General features: G+C 43.1%; 1 protein-coding gene across 12 annotated transcripts in view; it reads left to right on the top strand.

Annotated features, from left to right (window-relative positions):
- AGBL1 (AGBL carboxypeptidase 1) overlaps window positions 1-22,459 on the top strand; it is a 489,849-nt gene that overhangs the window by 356,203 nt on the left and 111,187 nt on the right. For 11 of the 12 annotated variants that reach the window (XR_014885981.1, XR_014885977.1, XR_014885975.1 and 8 more), the window contains 3 exons: window positions 6,643-6,737; window positions 11,336-13,314; window positions 15,250-15,662. The gene's annotated coding sequence lies outside the window, so the exon portion shown is untranslated. The remainder of the gene's footprint in view (window positions 1-6,642; window positions 6,738-11,335; window positions 13,315-15,249; window positions 15,663-22,459) is intronic. The other variant, XR_014885983.1, reaches the window with a different exon arrangement.

Raw genomic sequence — 22,459 nt, 5'->3', positions numbered from 1 at the left:
CAAACAGGGATGTTTCCTTTTCCCATACAAATATGGACATCACATTCAGAAGGGACCTCAGCAGTGCTGCAGATCCATTTCACTGCCCCAGGGCAAGACAGACTGTCCTCATGTCATCCCTGACAGATGTTTGTCCCATTTAAAGACCACCAGGGACAGGGACTCTACCATATCCCCGGTGCTTTGTTCTCTTCTTCACTTGAAAGCTTTTCCTAATATGTATTCTGAGTCTTTCCTGCTGCAATTTATTCCTATTTCTAGATACCCTTCTAACTGTGAAAGCAGAGGGCAGATTATAGCCTTTCTAAGTGCCTTTTTTGTGTTATTCAAAACTTAAGTTCCCCACTGAATTTTCTCTTCTCTCGACTGAAGGATCCCAGGCTGTTCAGTCTTTGCTTGCAGGTCATGTTTCAGAGGCATTCAATCTTCCTGTTTTCCTTTGGTCTCCCTTCAATCTCTTTGCCTGGCCCTTAAAGTGTGCATTAAAACCTTATGCTGATTGCCTAGGAAAGCCTCCAATGCACCCGGTTTTGTTGCTGCTTAAAAGAGAGTGAAGTCATATCTCATGGTCTGAGATTTCTATTACAGGCTTCCACGTCTCAGGTAAGCAGGCACAATGAAACAGTCTCTACAGAAGTTAGGATGGACACCATCAGCTGCTCACAGTTTAGTCAGAAGAAGAGCTGGCTGCAGTCAGCCAAGCCAAATTCCCAACCAGCTTGAGCATAAGATGCTATTAAAGACTCCAAGATTTGACCCTGCATCCTAAATCACAAGAGTGACTTTGAAGTGTTGCTGAAAACAGTCTGTTAAACTAAACTGTCTCCTCTGCAGTTTTTAATAAAGGACTGTTTCAAAGTGAGAGAAGTCTAGTGGCATGTCAAATATTTTTCTTTATGCATGAATTTCTATGAGCCATATGGAAAGGAAGGGGGGTGAGGTACCACGTTTCCATGTAGAACCTCTTCCCCATGATAATAAGGATTCAAAATTCTATTTGTAGGCAGGAACTAAAAGGTTAAGCGTGCCAGTGAAGCTGACAGTGTCACCCCCACCTTCCCCCCAAAACAACTCCTTTTTTTCAACAAAGCCAATTATCTGAAAATGACAGGAAATGATTAGTCATGTTAATTAAAAATAATTTTCTTTCCTACTCCTAAAAAGGTCAGATCGTCAGCTGTATGGAAAATTGAGCCTTCACGCACTTTCATTTGATTTCCCATTCAAAGTCTAATTAGTTACAATTTGTTGTTAAAAGAGATCTTTTTCTTTCTTGATAAAGCCCACATTTTTTATCCTCTCCCTAGCCATTATCAGGTTGATATTATTGTTGCACTATACATGTATACATTCTCATTGAGGCTAGCACAGAAAATAATGAAGAAAAGCTCACCCAGACAAGTGCATTTTGAGGCTGATGTGTCACCATGAGTAGATGCCTCTGTGCTGACCTCCAGTCTGAGTGTGTTCTGTAAAACAGAGCACAGAGAAACTTCATGTAGTTCAGTGGTTAGGAGAAATCAGACCCAGCAGTGCTCTTCCTGTTGTAAACTTCTGGAAAAGTTCAAAGATGAAGGTGTTCATTATTGAAGACAGAGAGATTCATCCCCAGCATTTTGGGAAGAAATACGATTTTCGTCCTAGTCCTTATTTCGTTTTCCATTTGTTGCCTTTGATGAAGAACATCATTGTTGGGTAGAGTACTGGGTAGAGTGTTGGGTAGAGTACTGGATAGAGTAGTGAGCAGAGTATTGGGTAGAATATTGAGTAGAGTATTAGGTAGAGTATTGGGTAGAATTCAGGCAGTTTTTGAGGCTACAGCCTAGCATCTGCCTTCTGCTGTGATGCTGCACTCCCAACCCTCCTGTAACTAACAGTGCCTCATCTTGGTGGCTCCATCCAACAGGCTTTCCTGGCACATTGCTCAGTTGGCAGAGGTCTTAGTGCATCATCTGCAACTGGCTTCCTCATCACTGCATTTTCTTATCCTCCAGTACTAACAATCTCACTGACCAGCTCAGGGCTGGTTACTTTAACAGCCTTCCTTTAGGTGATGAAAACAAGCAGATGCATCCCTGTCTGATCATTGCTAGTGATGGTCACTGTGCTTGAGGACACCAGACCAGGACCCCAGTGGCTACAGCTGTGGAAAAGGGTCATTTCAATTTCTTGGGCAGGGAATTATCTGGGCAGACTGACTGCCAATTCTGTCCATAACCTTACTCACCTGCACTGGTTGAGCCAAATGATGGCTTTGGCTCCTGCATGCAAGACATAGAACCTTGCCATTCCCATGGTTTCTGTGATAAAGGGACAGGTAACAAGTCTGCTGGAAAATACATTTTTTTCTTCCATAGAGACTTTTTCCCCCAGTTCTTTCTCACATTTTTCTTCCCCATTTCTTTCAAGGTTTGTATCTCATACAACTGGCAACTTTTACATGGAAGAAAGCATGATGAAAAACGAGCGCTCACAATTTGTTTATGTACAAGCTCTACACAAGAGAGGCAAGGCTGATAGGAATGAACAGCTACAATGTTCAGCTGTAAAACACAGATGCTCTCTATGCTTAGCATAAAACTGCCCAACAGGCTGTGATAGTGATAAATACCATCCTGGGAAACTCTTGTCTGGGAGGATTGATTAAGGTAAGAATTTCCAGTCTGAGCCTGGCTCATACTGGAACCAGTGCTCTGTGCCTTTCCAGTTGCCTTGAGGCAGCTCAATCCTAAATTGCTTTTTCTTTAAATGAGAATTTGTATGCCCACATCTCCTCCCACCTCCTGTGGGTGCGGCGAACGTGGGGAACAAATAGGAGTGTTATTACTGCAAATAACAGCTTAGAAGAGCTTCAGACTAACTCCCAGTGTCTTAATAGAGCCCGTCAACATGGAAAGACCATTGAGTAGCATCAGTCAAATGAGAAACCACTTAGCAGCGCAGCAGTGTGGGAGATTAAAATGCCTCTTTGTAGAATATAAAGGTCAGTGAGGCAGTAAACTCCTTAAAGGGGAAGACGGTGCATTTCACAAATGAAGTACACAACCTGGAAAGATGTGTGTCAGCCATGCAGGTCAAAGGAAGATACATTTATAAATGCCATTTGGAGACTTAATGTTATGTGAAGGTAATGGCAGCCACAGGTCCCCAGCTGGGATGAAAACCCTCAGAGACAGTTATATTCATCTTTCTGCTCTCTGCTGCATCTTCTGCTACTCAGGTGTGAGAGAGCAGCTACTGGGCACCAACACACCCTGCCCCATTCTCATCTCCATGGCCATCCTCCATCCAGGTTTAACCATCTCTTGAAATCATAAAACTGTGCATGTACACTTCTAAAGGCTTTTTAATTGCACTTGACAACCAGAGATTTGAATGAGTCTCTGCAGCCAGCAAGTGGCAATGGCCTCATCACACTTTAGGAGTCCAACTCACTCAGCTGATTGGAGTACTACTGAACTCACCTGTCCAAAATCATCCCTCTCCTGCACATTGGATCTACCTTTCTATTCTACTCAGTTGGTTAAAAAAAATAATAATAATAATGGCAAAAAGCATAAAAGGCAATAGTAGTTTTGAAGTTGTGCCAGACAGTTGTAGCATGTAGATGGAGGAAAGTGCATGTAAGTCACAAATAAACACACAGAGGCAGAGAAGTTGAGAGTATTTTGCAGAGGTGAAATCTCATCTCCTTCGTGACTCCAAATCCAAAACCATACTACTAGCAAACAAGTAAGTCAGAGCAATTTAGCCTCCTGCCTGTTTTTCAGTTCCATTTGCTATGCATTTTGCTGATGATAATAATAATAGCCGGCTCTTCAAGCTTTTCCAGAAAAAACTGATGTCTCTCAGACTGCTGCCAGCAGGAGATCTGGAACAGCTCGCTATGAGAAAATGCTGATTCTGAGAAGTCTCAATGTTTCAGGGGACAATATCAATATCATCTGACTTTTATTTAACATTCTGCTTGGGTAAGGTTGAAGCACTTTGTTTCAGCCTCATCACATTGACTTTCAAATGAATTACATTTTACAACAACAAGCGTTGCAATGAGGAAATATGTAAAAACTCCAACTTGTCTGGGGAAAGGAATCTTCATTATATGAGAAATTCCAAAATGCTAAGGTCCTGCTTCAGAAATTGCCGAGTTCTTCCTGAAATTTCTTTGTGTTGGAAAGAATAGGAACCACAGCGTTCAGGGAGCTCGAGCTGAAACCAGCCAGCTCAAAAGTGACATTGACAATGATCTTGCCTATTCATGGGGGGAAAAAAAAGGAGAGAGGCTGAAGCTCACGTGAGAAACAGGAATCAGCTGTCCTCAGGCCAGCTACATCTATAAGCATGCTGTTCACCGGGCACATCAGGAGGCAACCAGCCTCCTAGAGCTGGCTGGAGGTTTCTCAGCAGCACGGGCAGGACTAAGTGCTGCCATCCCATGGATGTTTCCACCCTCGGAAGCAGCAGAGGGAAGGCAGTTGCTCAGGAATGATGCTCAGGGCAGCCCTTCAGATTTCTCTGTTGAGGGAGATCCAGTCATACAAGCTTCCCAGAGCTGTGCTGTCGGAAAAGCAAATCACAAGCACTTCGCTGCCCCGAAAATGCTGTGCCAGAACTCAGCATGACTTCTGAAGCTACTGTCACCAGGACAATACTACTAACTCAATGCACACTGACTTGCTGCTGTACCACTAACCTGCTCTGCATGCCTTAATGAATCAGTTCCTCTCTGCCTTCTCTCACCTTCCACTGATTTTGTCCAATTTTGCTCTTCCTGAGGGCAAGAACTCCAGGTGGCTCTTTAGTGTCTGACACGACCTTGTTTAGCTCTCCTAGGCAGGAATATATTACAGATAATAAACTTCAGCACTCGGATGATGAAAATAGCCTGGAGTCTTCATTTGACATTGCACTCGACATGAGCATATATGAGATCAGATCTTGCATTATCTTGATCTTTGCAATGGGTTTTGTTGCACGAGGAACTCAGTGAAACCCATAAAACCGAGACACGAAATGCCGCTGTCTGCCTCCATCACATCTTTGATCTGGATGTTAAACCATGTGGAGACTGCACGCTCATTGTAAATACATTAGGGAGACAAAACAAAAGCATCTCAAGGAAATGGTAAATGGGTAAAAGGCTTCTGAATTTTTTAATAACGCATGCTCTGTGTGACGGCTTTGCTGAGGATCTTGTTTATAATCTTGCTGCAAATCCAGTACTCTGAACTAAAAGCTGTTTGGTCCTTTCAAGCTAACAGCCCTTTGTTTGCAGCATATTAATGGAGCAATTTTTTAAATAATGACTTTTTTTTCTCTTGGAAGGTGCTTTTTTTTTTGCAGTCAGAAGCTGGTTCTTTTTTTTCCCAGTCTGCACTCTGATTCATTAGTACTAGTTGCATACAACTTGTAGAGGTTTATTTGTTCAGTTAGAAATGGGACATTAACATTTTAAGAGAATGATGCATAGCTTTTAGCTGATGCTCTCTTAAAAAGTGCAGAATGCCACATTCTCTCCCTCCAAAATGATGAGTTTATTATAAACACTTCAGTTGGACTGTGATTTTCTCTCTCTGTGTTGTTTTTGTGTGTGATTTTTCACTATTTTTTTTTTTTTCTAAATGAAAACTTAAATTTTTATGCATGCATTTGCTACTCAGAAAACTTGGAGACTGTCAGTGTTATGTGGAGTCAAGAAACAAAGCCAGCGGTCCCACCTGTAGAACCTTTCCTGTGCCTTACTAAATGCAAGCCAGGATCCCCCCACTCTGCGCATCGCAGTCGTGGTCTGGAATAATAACACTTGGCTATGTCTAATATCCCATATCTGAGTGCCAGCAGTCACTGTAGCTCTTGTTCCTGGGTATGGATGATATGCTCTGAACATGTATATCTATGTATATGTCCTGTTGCTCAGTGAACACCTCAAGATGCAAACTCTTACTTGTTCTCCTGTTGACTTTCCAAAGCATCCTGGACACTTGAGTAGGAGTTTAGCATCTAAATCACTCTAAGATACTGTCCCTTTGAGAGAAGAATGAAGTTCTTCATTACATGCAAGATATTGCACTGAGCGGGTGTTAAGGCCATAAAATCAAGTGTTTGTAAATTAAACCACGCCACAATTACAATTTACCACTCTGTCTGAAGGTAGTTCACTGCAAATATAAGCACTGTGACACATCATGTGCTTTGTACTGTCTCTTCTGCTGCTTTTAGCTTGGCCAAATGTGGGCAGATGAGATACGGAGAAAACCTTGAGTTTCTGATGTAGGATCACTTCCTCGCCACGTAACAACATTTTTGCCCTTGCTGCAGCATATGTGGACTGTCGAATTTTTCCATGAAATTGCTTCTGGAATTTCTTAACATCAGTAAAGCAAAGGATTTCTAACATGAGATACTTGTAAATGACTGAATTGCATGGAAAATATCAGTGAAACAAAAAAGCTGAAAAGGGCAAACTCATCTGGGAAGAAATCAAGTATCTAAACATTTTGCTTTAAGCTGTGCATAACCCAACACCTTATGCAATTATTGCTCTACTAACTTATGCCTTTTTGGCCTAAATATTTACCAGAATACAAACATTTATAGCTTCTCTAGTCCTCTTTCAGAAATACATTTTTATTTTGCCTACAGGTGCAGCCCAAACAATGCTGAAACCCTGGAAATCTGCTGGCAGTGACTAATGCTCATCTCCTTCCCCCTCTGTGCTGTGGTCCTGTTTACCCAAGGTAAGCTATGGGGCCCTGGGCAGCTGATCTAGTGGATCTAGCACCAACAGCAGGGCTTGGAATTAGATGATCTTTAGGGTCCCTTCCAGCCTAAGCCATTCTGTAGTTCTATAATTCTATGAAGCTGCACAGTCCAAGCTCATTCCCCTTTTTCCAGGGCACAAGGTCTCTCTCTACAAGCTTCCTCATCTCAAATAGTTGGTTACATCAGCCAGGGTTAATGCTACAGCATTTGGACAGTCTGGTACCAGGCATCCTAAAAGAGAGAGCTGGTAAGGCAGGGGGCAGTTTGAGTCTGAGAACTGAACCTGTGGCTAGGGTTGGGATGTTAGTTCTGATCCCAGAGCTGCCAGCATGAGGTTCATAGAATCATGGACTCATTAATGTTGGAAAAGACCACTAAGATCATTTAGTCCAACCATCAAAATTTGCACCTTCATAGGCAAACCACATTTAGATTTGTCTGTGACATCTTTCCCTTAGCACTTAGGCCAGGGACTAGCATCCACCTGGCTTTGTAATCCACTGGAAAAAACGTTGCTGTATTTGCCAATAGGATGACCATGGACACATACTGACTGTTATGTGACTGCAGTTTGTGTCCAGAAGGCACAGCTGACAGCATTTTAAAATAAAAGGGTATGAGTGTTGTAGTCCAGGTTCGAGTGTGATCTGGAGTAGGAAAAGGAGGAGCATGGCACCATTTATGTGAGTAAATGTAGTATTCAAATGTGTATTTATTGAGAATGGTTTGACAATAAACTAAATTGAATCCACCAGCTACCTGGCAACAAAGGTACAGAGAGACGAGATTTATCAGGCTGGACAGATTCAGGCAAAGCAAGGAGAATGAAAATGAGGTTCCTGTGAATTTCCTGGCTTTTGTCAGCTTGTGTCATGCACAGTCCTAGTATTAACTGGCTCTACATTTGTATCTGTTATCATCTATTTGGGTGACCGAGACTAGCAATTAGTAATAATAGCAACAGGAATAATGCTGCTTTCTGAGCTGAGAAATATCTGACACTGATTAAACTGCAAATCTAAATAATTGATATTAATTACATGAAGTTTTTAGCAATAATCCGCACAAAAGAACTCTGAAATTAGAGGATTAGAAGCCAGAGATAATGTTCGGCAGCTGGTCCAAAGACATTTTGCAGGCGTGTAGGTGACTTGAACCTAAGGACTGTGGTTCATAGAGCTCTTCATCTTCTTTAACACATGTTGAAGTGGCATTTGCTGAGGTAAGGTGTGTAAGGTGTCCAGCCAGGCGAAAAAAATGGATTACTTGGTCCATGGCACGTTGGAAAAAATTGACCTAAACTTTCTGTTTTTGAACAAGGAAGCATTCCTTGAAGATGTGCAGTTTTATGTTTTTGGACCCTGCTTTCCAATCCCCATTTGCAAGCTCAGGACAATGTATACACAATCAAGTATCATCCCAATGAGATGCAACCCAACAAGGACAGCTTGGATGGGCCTTGGGCAGCCTGATCTGGTGGGGGGCAGCCAACCCATGGCAGGGGGTTGGAACTGGAACTGGATGATCTTAAAGATTTCTTCCAACCAAAGCCATTCTACGATTCTAAATGATTCTATGAATGAGTCCAGATGTCATGGGTATGGATTGGATCTCAAAACCACCACCACCAACAAAAATTTAATATTTATCTGCCCTGGAAAGACACTGACTTACGCTAAATCCGCAGCAGCAGCAACTTAGTAGATAGATGTCAGACACTAGTTGAGCATCTGGCCCCTTATTGTATTTTAAATGATCCACATTTATAACTGTAAAGCAGACCGACAGGCGATACTGTCTAACATCACCATCACTAATAGCTCTAATAGCTCATGCATCCACAGCCTGCTCCAACCTGTCCCATCTCAAAGCAATTTTGAGACAATGGGCTCAGCTCCTCTTAGATAGATATAAATGAGATATACAGAAAAGGCACAATTTCCTTCGCCACAGCCAAATGACACTGCTTCCACCTCAAACCTGAACTACCACATTGTAACAACTTCTATTTATTAATTATAATTATTGTTTTGTGGTGCAGGCTTTTTTTTTTTTTTTTTTAATACAGTTTGAAGGTGCAAATCACAGAATCATTAGGATTGGAAAAGAGCACTAAATCACCCAGTCCAACCATCAAACTACCCCCACCATGCCCACTGACCACATCCCTCAGTGCCACATCGCCACAGTTGTTGAACATTTCCAGGGATGGTGACCCCACCACCTCTCTGGGCAGCTGTGCCACTGCATCACCATGTGCAGGAGCTGGCCTATGCATACCCAACCTCTTCTAGCCCTTCCTAGTGAGAGTGCAGTTCCTCTCCAGGCCAGTATCAAGAGTTGTCTTTGCTGTGAAGAATGTCCCAGGGTAGCACATCTTTACCAAAGGCCGTACTAACGCTGCCTTAGCACTGATGGGTTTGAAAGTCTCATAGCTTTTAAAAGGAGCTTTGTAGACTTTGGGCTTTCTGGCTGCTAAGAAGCCTGGGTCTGCCATTATCCAGCCTACTACATACAGATGCTCCAAGAAGGAATGTAATGGAGGATCCAACTAGTTTTCTCCTTGGGCTATGAATGACGGGAAACTGGAATAGACCTCCTCCCAACAGAGCAGAGGCCTAGAAACACTGTTCTAAAAGTGAAAAGGAGGAACGAGTAATGGGGATAAAGTAATAAGCACTGGGAACCCATGGTATGACATGTTTTGGCTCTTTCCAAACTTAATGGAGTTTTTATATATTGACATAAAAAAACACATTTTCTGATTCCCCCCAAATAATTATCTGATAAACCCCCACTTTTGGAGTTGGCCCGAACCACCCATTATACCTCTGCCATGAACTTTATTTCATACCACACCGGGGAGGAGACAGAGCAGTTGGAGCACTCAGACATTACATGTAATAACTAGTCATAAAAATCAATGTAAAATTTAATGCAAAAGGTCTGTGGGCACCCAACCATTGGAATCCAGTGATAAGGCAGATGGAGAGCAGCACCGTGCTTTCCAGCAAGTAGTATATTTTCTTTAATGTTCCTGCATTGTATGTAATGCTGTTGCTGTTTTGTCCATCTACATACTAGTTAAATGAGCTGCAGCCACAATATTTATGTCTCTGGGTGGTTTTTGGTTGCACTTTCCTCTTGGACACAGGGAGTGTTATGTATTCTGGATGGATCACATCGCAGGACCTGGGAGGGAGAGAAGAAATGTCTTTCTGCCTTTTTCTTCGGTGTTCTCTGGTTGCTATGCAGGTGGCAGTCCTGCTGTGCCCTGTTCCTCACAGAGGGACTGAGAACAAAGTTGTTGTGAACCAAGGGTGCCCGACCCGGGCATTTCCATGGGGCAAAGGTTGCATCTGCACACAGTCTGCGTGGGGTGGATATCACTCAGATGGTCCCCAAAGAAGTTTGGTTCTCACATGAGTCATTTCATGTTAAATAACAGCTCTTGTCAGCCACAGGATCTTTCCCAGCTCACTGCCTAATTCACAGCATGCAGGGAAGAGGAGATGGAAACAGAAACCTTGGGCCCACCTGAAATATGTAAATAAATTAGAACAGACCAGAGGGTCACCAGCCTTTCCTTTCGGCCTCACACAAACAGGCAACAGGATGCTTAAGTCCCAGCGCAGGGACATGCTTCTTCAGTTCCTATCTGTCCTGGTCACTCAGCATATTGCTTATCATACACATTCCCACAGGAGCGAGGAAAGGAAGGAGATGGTTTCGTTCTCTCTCTGTTAGCACGCACAGGTGTGCAGATTTCAAGAGCTGAGAGCAGTAGTTAATGGCTCCACGAAGGCAAAGAAGCAGGAGTCCTGCTTTTGTTGTAATGTAAAGCATTACATTGTCCTTTACCATTTTAGCAACAGGTTTATTTCAAACACTGGTAACTCATAGAATGAGTCACTCTATTAGCTTTCTTTCAGATATAGCTGTGGTGGCTGTGCATGGAGTGTATTAAGTCTGGGGCATTTTCTTTCAATTCTGGGAGCTATTATTGATTTTACCCTGATAGATACTTGGTTCCAACATACGATGAAAGATCGTTTAAAAGAATTCTTAATTTCTCACATCTGTGATTCAAAACACCCCTATTTGGATGTCACAGCAAAACTCCACAGCAAAAAAAAAAAAAAGAAAGAAAAAAAAAGTCTTGGCCAGAAGAGTGGGGGTCATTGCAAAGAGACTGGAAGATGAAGAAACTGAAACAGGATTTTGTGAGGCCATTTTACAGTGCAGCTAAAGTACTCCAGAGTATTTATTAAAGCAAACTATTATGCTATTCTGTACTGTTTAAGGTTATTATAGAACTTGTATTAGAAGAGTTAGAAGAGTAATTGCCTCTGGATGAGCATATGGCTTCATCTGCTGGTAGAAAAGAAAGCATTTCCATAGGCTAATGATTTCTATATGAGAGCTGGACTGCAGTGATTCAGAGACTGCAATAGCTGAGTTTTCAGGCATAATCAGACAGCACTTACTCTGGGATACAACACATCAGAGTGTGTTACATGTATTAATGGAGATTACTATCTATCAATGTCACCTGTGCACACCTTTCCTGCAGGTGCAGATGATTACCTGGTTTTACCCACAATACTCAAGCAAAATGATTCTGCACTTTGGAAAGACACCTGGCTGCTCACCTCAGCACATCCTGATGCTGCCTCTTATCAGGAAAAAAAAACAGCTCGGTAAGTTCTCCTTGTTGTAATATTTTGGGTGGAGGCCTCTTTGAAAATGCTCCTGAAATCATGAGATCACCTCAGCCCACCTTATCTGGAGTGGATAAAGGCAAGCATCTGGTGCAAGTGGTATTGAAACTCTCTTCTAAGGCATGATTGAAAAACTTCAGGCGCCAAGCCTCAAGCTACAGCAGGAGCAAATACCATCCCCATTTCACAGAAGGGTAAACTAGCTGACAGAGAAGCTGATGTGTTGCTGGTTATTATACGGTTAGTAGCAGGGGTAGAGGAGTGAGTGGAGAGCAGCCTCTAACTTCATCTCAAGCTTCTGTAGAAGGATGGCAGAGAGGGAGGAAGAGGAGGGAAAAGACATGGAGAGGTGGTAAAGAAAGCAAGGCACCATCTAACTTCCCAACTGATGCTTGGCAGCTGAACACATTGCTAAGCATCATGGCTATCTTGAGAACACCTTGTGATAAGTACATCGGGGTCATTGTTTTGGAAGAGGCTGAAGTGATGAAAACTCACTGGAGGGCTGCGGATAGAGGGAAGTGCTGGGAAGGAAGCCAGCACCTCCGGCACTGGAAAGCTGGAGGCTCTCCAAGTGACGTGTATGGTGAGCCAGGGACTATCCTGCTCATGGGCCTATTTGTCACACTAAACTAGATTATCACCCTATATGCTTATAAATCCTTCCACAAATATACTCCAGGATTACGGATGTGGCGTGCAGGCAACTGGCAAGGAGGTTTCTGACTCATGAAAACAGAGCTCCAACCATTCCCCTTCCATTCAGTATTTTGGGGTTGACACTTCTTGTGGTTGACCTCTCCCTTACATATCCATTTCCCCACTGTTCTCATCCATGCAGAGTTCATCTTGTTGGCTGCAGTGTTCCACCTAAGTGAACTGGTAGATGACCCATCTTTGGAGACATTCAAGCTCAGGCTGGTTGGGGCTCTGAGCACCTGATCAAGCTGTGGGTGTCCCTGTTCATTGCAGGGGAATTGGACCAGATGGCCTTTAAGGGTCCCTTCCAACCCAAATGATTCTATGAGCTGGGAGCCTGAGTTGTTCATATCTGCCTTCCTCCCACTGCCACCAACACAGACAAATCACTGTTATTACTATCAGATACTGCTAGTATTGAGAACAGTTAAACAGTTTTCACAGAATATAATCATCTCAATTGATGCTGAATTTGAAGTTTCCAGTATTAAATCAGCATCGAAACATGCAATTCTGATTCCAGTTCTATTTTTATTTGCATGAGGAAGATCTGAAGATGGTGTGGGAAAAACCTGTTTGTTCTGGTGGTCTCATGCTCCGGAGTTACTTCTGCGGATCTGAAGATGTCCTCCTGCCAGAGGTCTCTGAAGAGCACTGTAAAGACACAGTGCAGAGACAACCCTGCAATTCCAAGCCAGCTTCATCATTATCCTTCTGCTCCTCAGATAAATCCAAGACCCTAGGATGTGAAGTATTGGGAGGAAAAAATAGAGGCATGGCGAGGAAACAGCAGAAAATTGTTCATAATCAGGTCAAAACATTGCTGGGCAGTGATTCTGTTCCTGTGTACCACCAAGCTCTTCTTGCACCCGCTAAAATCTAGTGGAAGCTGTTAAATTTTGTGTAACATCCAACTTAGTTCTGCCAGACCTCTGTGAAGAGGAAGCAACAGGTTGAGTGTGAGCAGAGGGACTGCACATCTCGAGTACTGAAGTTGACTCATTACTCTGCAATACAGTCACCGGAGCCATGTGGGGATAGAAGACAAAGTGATGAATCAGGCCCAGCGTTTGCTGCAAGTTTAGAGTGCTGTCTGGTTGGCAAATAGCTCTGAAACCAGTCCCAGTGCTGCGTAAGTAGCTTCATTACTCTTAAGTGCTATATTTACTGAATAATTTGGACCGATCGTTTTCAGGTTCGTTAGTCCCAATTGTTCAGTTTTCGTATGGTTTGATTGGTTTCTCAAACCACGTGGTTTTGGTTTTTCTCCAAAACCGAGAATAACGGGTAGAAAAGTGCTTAAAAAAAAAAAAAAAAGCACCTTCTGGAAAGTTGATTTGTTTGTCTTTTTGTTTGTTTGTTTGTTTTTAATCTGAATAATGACCTAGATGGAGCTCATTACGCTCTTAGAGTTTGGGAACATTGTTTGGATGCACTAGAGCTCTCTGGGTATTTGGGGGAAAATACTCGAAACCTGAGTTCATCTGAAGATAATTTAAACACCCATTCTCACCCACCATTTCTCCAGCTTGCTCCTTGGAGGATCAGTCACCCAATGTGATTCTTCTTTTGCTCTTTTTTTCTCTTCACCCCTCTGTCTCTCTCATTTGCTTCTCTCTTCTGGGACTGTTCTTCCATTCTATTTTTGTTTTAGGTCCAGCACCTAAATGATAAAAAATGACATGCAGCAAATAAGTGCTCTACCCAGAGGCTAGAGGATGGTTAAAGTCTAAATGAAAACAATTTATAATAAAAGCTCCAAATCTGCTGCCATTTAGCAAAAAGTTAAAACAAATGATCCCTATAAATCATGTTAAGATTTGTCAAGGATTTTCAAGCCACACGTATTGCTTAATTACAGAACAATAATATGCAAGGAAAATGCTGATAGTAACCTTTCAGGATATTTTCTTTAATGCTGCACCAGACTTCTTGGTGGCAGTTTCACTCACCTGTGTAGTGCTATACCATGAAGAGGAGATGAAAATCAGCCATGTGGTTAAGGAAAATCATTCTCAGCACAAACTGCAGGTTAAGATAACGTATTGAACCAATAACACAGCACCACGAGGATGCCAGTATCAGAACCATTAGCTACACAGACTAAGCACTGGCAACTCAGAGATTCTGAAGCCAAGAGAGGGAATATAGACCTCATAGTCTGTGTGGCCCTGGCCCATGTTACACCTTGCAGGTGGAGAGAGCTAAGCGACTCTGGAAAGGGTGAGTAGTTCAGAGACTGTGAAGCAGCAGTGGGACTCAGAGTGGGGTCCCAGAGAAGGTATCAAAACACCTATTTTTGTGCAGAGCTCCGTGGAGATAAGTCAAGCAGGATGCTCTCTCCAAGCTTTGCTATACGTTTGTTCTCAGTGCAAATGGAGCCATTTGGGAAGTTTTGGAGGATTAATGACATTGATTCCTTGATTTAGGTTGGTTTTTGGGTGATTTTCCTTAAGTTGCTTTTCTAACTGCTGTACCTGGTTTTGGAGCATGCAAAAAGCACATGGTAAAAGCAGCCTTCTATTTCTTTAAGGCATCATCTTGAATGTATGACCCAGAATGGGTACTGTGCTGGACAGAGTTGAAGATGTACATTGTGAGGGGCTACGTTTTATGCTGGCAAAAGGACTGCCATTTCAGGAATGCTAGACCAACATGAACTTCCCTCAACCCCAGCCCCTCCTGAAAGGAGGAAAGGAATAAACAAATTAGCTAATACAATGATTTATCTCATAGCATTTGGAATTTGCCCCCTTGAGCAAGCAAATTCATCAGCCAAATCCCTGCGGTGAATAGTAAGGCTTAAGGCTTGTTACAAACCCTGTGCTTCAGCACATGCAGAATGAACCTTCAGGCTTCCTACCCTCTATGAATAATCCCAGAAAAGCCAGCTGACCTGTCAGAGGCTGTGCAGATAACGCCAGAATACATGATATTAATGAAGTAGTGGAGCTGTCACAAAGAGCAAGGATCACTGTAAAAATAAGGAGTGAAAAACTGATTGCATTATGGTTGTGAAAGTAAATGGATTTCACTCCCATCCTTTAATTTCTTCGTTTTTCATCAGATTCTGCCAAGGCTTCCATCGCAGATATGAAGAAGTCTGGAAAGCCACCTCCACGCTCTGATGCAGCACTACAGCAGAGCCCTGAAGTGGCAGCTGTGAAATGCAGAACAGCCAGACAAAGCTGATAACATGTTTGTACAGCCCAGGGTGTCAGGAGGAATCAGCTCCACGGAGCAGACAAGGAGGCAGAGAAGTGAAGTTTTAGGTTCTCTCCTTGGTTTGCTACATTGCAAAGCAAGCTGTCCTCAAGTCCTCTGGGAAGCCTTTCTGCACAACAATTATCCCTCTCTTCGAGTCTGAAAGGGGAATACTGGCGAGGTTCAGAGAAACACTGAAAGGTTCTTGCATTAAGGACTTCAGAGTGTGACCCTGCGAATGCCAGAGGCCAGCTAGCATCTTCCTCCAGAAGCACAGTAAGCTACCTGCCCTCCGTGTTCTATTTCACTTGACATTTGGTGAATCTGTTCAGTCCAACCCCGCTCCTCTCTCCATTTCCAGCTGCAGAAAACACACTTCATGCTCCACACCAGCCCCAGGGACGTGACTGTGTTGCACTTTCATCTCAGTAGCTTAATTCAGGTTTATTTCATTGTCAGAGAGATATGCCAAGGCACTTAATTTCAGTTAGTCCTTAGCACAAACATGTTCTCATGGAAAATGTTGGCTGGTGGTGCTCGCTCTGCTCGAGGCTGCTGCCCTGGAGATGACCTCTCTTATATCCTCCTCTTATTTTAAAATGGCATCTGGCTGCTCGAAAAACACCATTTCTTTCCCACTCCCAGAACACCACGAGTCCGTGAACAGCTAGGCACGTGTCCAGTGCTCCTTGTGCAGAGGGCACGGGTCTTCCAGGCAGGAGTGCCTGAGATGGCTCCAGTACCCCAGAGCAGTGTGCTCACAGCAAGGGCTGACGTGGCTTCTGTCAGTGCTAGCACAGAAAGAATCTGTCCTTCCTGCGTCTTGGGGTCATTTGCTTGACCTCTGAGCCTAGAGTGAAATCAGCTTGTCTCATGACCCCCACAAAATATTGCAATCCTAGCACTGCTTTCCATGTTTTGTCTTACTATCCCCAATTCCTGGCTTGCAGCATCACTGATAGTTTGATGAGGGCACATGTGGCCCAAGGTGGAGTGGTCCAAGGCCAGAGTGGTAAAATGGGTAGAAAATTACCAGAAAGAAGAAAAGATTTAAATGAAGCCTCCAATGATGCAGTTTCCATGGCAACTACCCTTCCACCTACAGTTTTAATCCACTTTTTCAAGCAGCCATTCCAGGATGTGCGGGGAACCACACGACAGCTGCACATGTCCTATTTCTAACACATCTCCTGATTAAAATAATTATTCCATATATATTGTCCTGACTGGTAGTAGCTGAAGTTTCTGGGTAGCCTGGGGGAAGCTTATTCTCACAGTGCTAGATTCTTTCTGAAATAACACGTGTAGATGCAAATCTTAGCGTTCACTGGGGCTGAAATGAAGGAAGCTGATTCCAAAGCTATTGCAGTGGGATGCATCTCCTTGTCCCTATGAGATGTATGTCACTGTGTTGTGTGTACAGTGCTCAGTCAGGGATGAAATCAAAGCTGGTCTTGCCTGTGCTGTAGGCTCCAAGCAGCAGGTTATTTTGTCAGAAGTTACAGGAGTAAGGGTTAGAGCTACAGCACATGACTTGCCATCACACTCCATGCTCAACCCTCTCAAAGATCTAGGATGGCCCCAAAGCCACCCCTCATTTCAAACTGTTGTCTTAGGAGTGCTAACTGGGGAAGAATTTGGCAGATGAATTGTTTCTCTGTAGTCCTGGTGGGACCTTGTGATGATTACGACATTTTGATTCTCTGTGGGGATTGCGTGGGCTGAAATCAGAACGCAGGGAATCACCTTTGTAGTTCTGAGGATGCTATTTCTCATTGTCGATGCTGTTGTTATCTCAACTCCAGCTTCTAAAGTCCCCTGCAAAGACCGGTGTTCCCTTTTGCTAAATAACATGACAGGATGAGATACAGACTGTACCTAAAAGCTTGTAACGTGGTAGAGAAGGAGTGGAAGGGAAGTCAAATGCTTGACAGGTAGAGAACTAAAGAATGAGTAAACTAAGTGGTTTCCTTAAAGTTGCACACTGAGACTGTGGCCATAGCTGAGTGCACATCCCTGGAGACCCAGACAGGGCTTTTATCACTAGGATGGCTCTTCCTTTGCTGCTCTCCCAGGCTGTCAGTCTCATTTGTCCCATGGAAATATTGAGATAGCGCCGGCAGATGCATTACCTAAAGAAGAAAACGTCTGAAATTATGCTTTCTTCACTCCAAAGAGTGCCAGGGGAAATCTACATTTCTACACAGCAACTATGTTAACCACTTGATTCCAAAGGAAGCAGATAGCAGGAAGATATTAGTGTGGGAATGAGCGAGTAAATAAAAGGGTAATTCTCCCCAATAAACTTCAATTCTCTGGGAATTATTTTTGAAGTCTAAAAAGTTAAATTACAAAGAAGTCTGCCAGAACAGGTAATGACTATACTTAAGGGAGAGGCAATTGTCCTAGAAAATTTTATGTACTCTGGTTACAGTGCTGGAAGGGAGAATTTAACCAATGCAGGGATCTTTGGGTAACAGCACCTCCTCCAAGGACTTCAGGAGGTACTTGGGCACTTCTTAGTGTTTAATATCTGGATAATTAAGGTCTAGATTATGAGCTCTTGACTTTTTAGCTTGACACCTACTCTCTCACATAGGTACTTCCAGGGTCTTGAGAAGGAATAGAGTGATGCTGGCCAAGAAGGGATGACAAATCTGACTTTAGCGTGCAGCTGAATGTTGTTACTGTTAACATCATTAATAATGTTGTTAATAGAGATGAAACATCTCCCTCTCTCCGAGATCACTCGGGCTGATGCCTACTGTTAAGCAATAGTGGAAACCAGATCAGCTGCATGTTTTTGTGTTCATGAGCGCTCCTGGCTTTATGAGGATGGGAAGAGCTGTGTGAACATTGTGTCACGTTTGTATGACAGTTAACAATCAGGTGGAGGCTGGTGGGTAGGAAGCACCAGAGATGGGATGCTGGCCACTGTGATGCCATAGATACTGGAATTTGTGGGTGCATTTTTGTTTAGCAGCAGTTCAGTTTTATCCGTGTGGCAGAAGTGTGCAGAATGACTCTGCTGGGTGAACATGACTCTGTGGAGTGTTATTTGCCAAGTACAATGCACAGAGAGGGAAATCTTATCTTGCACTTTCCAGTGTCCCCATTTCATAAATATGATGCATTAATATTCATTATGCCACGTGCATTATCATTTTGGAAGGAGATTACTGGGGATTCACTATTTTCTCTCCATCATATTTTCCAATTAGGATCCTCTCTTTTGCAAATAAGCTTTTTTTGTTGCCAGAGGCTTTGCAGCAAAGTTCCAGCCAGGACTTTGGAGCTCTGCTCAACATCCGTTTAAGAAAGAAGTGCAAATTGAAGAACAATTATATTTTTAATGACAGGTTAATCTTGCAGCACTAAGTATAATTAGAGTGTAGTCTGGCAAGTGTGGAAGAACACAACAGCTTGTAGGAGATGAGCAGAAAAAACCTGCTGGGTGATGGGGAAGGATGATGTAAATACACCACTGAGTGACAAACATAGAGACTTAGGGGTTCTTGGGGATGGACGAGAGGATAAGAAAAGAGTGGAGAAGTGAAGTCCTTTTTCCCACACCATGAATGAGTGTTTTAGCTCAGGATGCTCAGGACAAGAGAAAATCACATCTCACGCTGCCTATCCTCACTCCCCACATTGCTCTGGAGCAGTTACTTGGTGCCTACAGCCCTTCATGCCCACGTGGGCCTTGTGCAAAGTGCTCCAGTCTCATTGAGGCTAATTAGTTGGGCTCTGGATTTCTCCTTCAATTACCACGAAGTGGTAAAGGAATTAAAAAATCCAAAAAGAAAGAAAGAAATATAAATTTACAGCCAACCCTTTGACAGACTATCTATTCCCTACGCACACATAGGCATGCTAGTAAAACAGCCCTTTAAAGTTGTTGGTCTTGTCAGTTACAAGAGCAGCATTTAACATTTAATGGTTGTTTTTGGTCAGAGCTGTTGCTTTTCATTGTTTGCTAGATTTGTTCCTTAAATTTGCTTGGCTCTGTGCCATGCAGTTCTTCTAGATTTGCTTTATGTTGTGCTTGGGGTTGCAATATATGTTTTAATGATTTTTTTTTTTCCTTTGAAGACATTTTATGAAATGATTTTCATTTTTCTTGCCCAGTCCATTGTCTTGTCATATCTGATATTTATCTTGAGGGCACAGGTGTCCCCTTACAAGCCTTCTAAACATGCTAACGTGGTCTCATTCTCCTCCCAGTGCCAAGTCACCAATTATCGCAGTTGTGGGGATCTCTAAGAACATTTCTGGGTTGATCAGACTGGGCAGAAGGCTTCAGAAAATACGGTACAGTGCTACTCTGTAACCGTAACAGAGGTCTATGGGAAAAGTGGAGTGCAGAGACAACTCAAGAAGTCTTCAGACTTACGTATGCTCTGTTATGAGAGGTTGGATTAGCTGTTCAATTAAAACAAATGCGAAGTGAGAAAGTCTCGCTGTGCATCGTGACCTGACCTTTTCTTGCAAACAGACACTCGTTGCTGTGATTTGATCCATTATTTGCCAGGTTCGTTTTAACCAGCATTTCAGGCAGTGAGATGTTTGCACAAACGTTAGACTCTGCAATTCAGAACTGTGACTCATCATCAAAGCCACGTGGTCCTGGTGTCTCCATGGTCCCTATTCCTTGTATGGATGATCAAAATATGGCAAGGTTTCAAAGACAGAGCAGGCCCATCTTGTTGTTAAGAGTTCATTTCCAAGCTGAGAATGTGCACAACATGTTTCCCCTAAGGGTCCTGGCAGAGTGCAGGAGTACCCAACGAGCTGACCCTGCAGACAAGGGAACAAGCATCACCTTCCTTATATTGAATCTTCCTCCTCTAACTTGCCAGACCTTCCCTCAGCCGAACAATATTGACCTGTAGGTTTCTGAGTTCAATTTCTACTCCTATTACGTGTTTCCTGGCATGTTTATAGTGCTTCTAATTAATTATTTGTAATTGCTTGTGTTTTTCCCTCTTTTTTTGCCTTTGTTTCTTGTTTCTCTCCCAGCCTTGGTAACAAGATGTTGCATCTCTCAAGGCTACCAGGGTAAAAGCCTATTAATAAATAATTAAGTTCTGAGGCTGCAGCAGTGTGGAGTCACGTCTTGCCATCACATGGTTGTAGTCTCCATGGTGACTCACCACTGTGAACTGAAATGCTCTCTTTGGGGGGAGGCGAGAGAAGGTTATATAGGGCAAAAATGTGCAAAGTTAAATTATGTTTTAAAAAATTAAAGGCACCATCACGCTGGCTAGTTCCCTGAATGATCTATAAAGATGGAAACCTCCTATTAGCCCAGCTCCACCAGCATCCCTCACTTCTGGCTGCCTCTCTCTCCTGTTTGTGTTCTGCTCCAGAGCTGCCAGCTTGGAGACTTTTCCATCATGTAGGTGCTCCCCTTTGCCAGCCAGCATTTTCCTTCACCCGGTGCTTTTCAGATCTTCCCAATCTCTAGCAATCCTTCCACCAAACTGTGCACCCTCAGTCCCTGTGATGAGAGTGACTGATCGCTAAGAAGCGTGACCATGGAGTAGTTTGTCATGTGTCACCAAATTAATTCTTAAGGGCTGGAGTCCAGAGGTTCCCACTTCTCTGCTCCTCTGTGTTCTCGTTTCCTACTGCATTAATATGTTGCCTTTTCCCTGGAGCCATCCTGCAACCTATGTTTGAGCAAAATTCACACCTGCTCCTCATTAGAGCCAGATTTTGAGAAGTCTTAGCTGTGCATTTCTCCTTTTCTGGCAATACTCAGAGGCAGCTTCATGTGCTGGCACATGAAGTAGCCCTTCTATTTTTTTTTTCCATCTCTTAATCCACCTCTAAGTATAGCAAAGACATTTCTTGCCCATTCAAAGCAGTAGTTCTCAAATGAAAAGCAGTCAGCTCAGCAGTTCCAGCATCTGTAAAAGTGTGTCCTTGTGCGTGATCTGAAACCCCCTTAGCCTGTTATCAGCTTTCCATCTGTGTTAGCAGCTATGTTATTCACAAGCATCCTGATTGATGTATTTCAGCCAATATAACTTTCCCAAGCCCCACTTCTCCAATAACGTTTCATGGGAACACAAGAAATTTCAAGCTCCTTGTAATGCCAAGGATGTAAATCACACTAATTGTCTCCCAGATTTCAGAAACATCCTGGGCTTTCATTTCCTCTGCAAATTTCTGGAGCATTCACATTAACTTTTGGCCGGTAAATGGTAGGGGGCCCAAACCGTCCATCACATAAAACTGCACTGAAAGCACATCGAGTTGTGACAGGCAGGTAGGTCTCTGCTCCAAGGGAACAAAGATTTTGATGTCACAGTTCCCTTCTCCTTGCAGGAGGACACTACAGAGCCCAGGAACATGGCTTTTTCCATCCAAGGATGTTTGTTGGCCCTGCTTGGAAGCCAAATCAAGACATCTGCTCTGTTCTACTGTCAGCTTTCCTTTAAGCTGCTGGGATGGGATCAGGACAAAGATCTGCTTAACAAAAGGATGGTTCTGGTCTTGTGGAGTTGAAATCTGGTGCAAGCTGGATCTCCACAACACACAGAGCCCCGCATTTATCCTGGGAATCGGTCCATTCCTCTTTGTTACCACCACATCTCTTAGAAAGTGTGTGAAAGATCTCTACCAGCCCCCTTCATTGGCCTATTTTCCTCCTTTCCTTTTGTAGTGGAATCTAAAGAAGAGGTGAAAGACAGTTTGAGTGAGGTTATCAGAGGGATAAAATAATACTTCAAGGAGTTTCAGACCTGTTTTCATGCTGTTCACTTGTAGCCACTGCAGAGGTTTCCAGAAATTGTTTCCCTGCCCTTTTCACCTCCACGCTTCTCCCAACAGACTAAGGCCGAAGCAGAAGAGGAAAGGAGATTAATACTTTTTTCTCCAGCAATCTAGCATCCTGTTTTAGCTTGCACTCTTTTGATATCCACCAGCTCCAGCAGAAAGCAAGCAAGCAATCTGAAATTCAGGGCTTGTTAGGTAAAGCAAATAATAACTATATCAATTGTTCTGATTTCAGAGGAGAAATGTTTTCTTTATTTTTATTTTTTTTTCCTAAGACTGCCTATGGATTC

The sequence above is a fragment of the Meleagris gallopavo genome, chromosome 12 (assembly GCF_905368555.1).
Source record: "Meleagris gallopavo chromosome 12, MGAL_WU_HG_1.1, whole genome shotgun sequence".
NCBI classification, from domain to species: Eukaryota; Metazoa; Chordata; class Aves; order Galliformes; family Phasianidae; genus Meleagris; species Meleagris gallopavo.
This window is presented reverse-complemented; position numbering and strand designations above follow the sequence as displayed.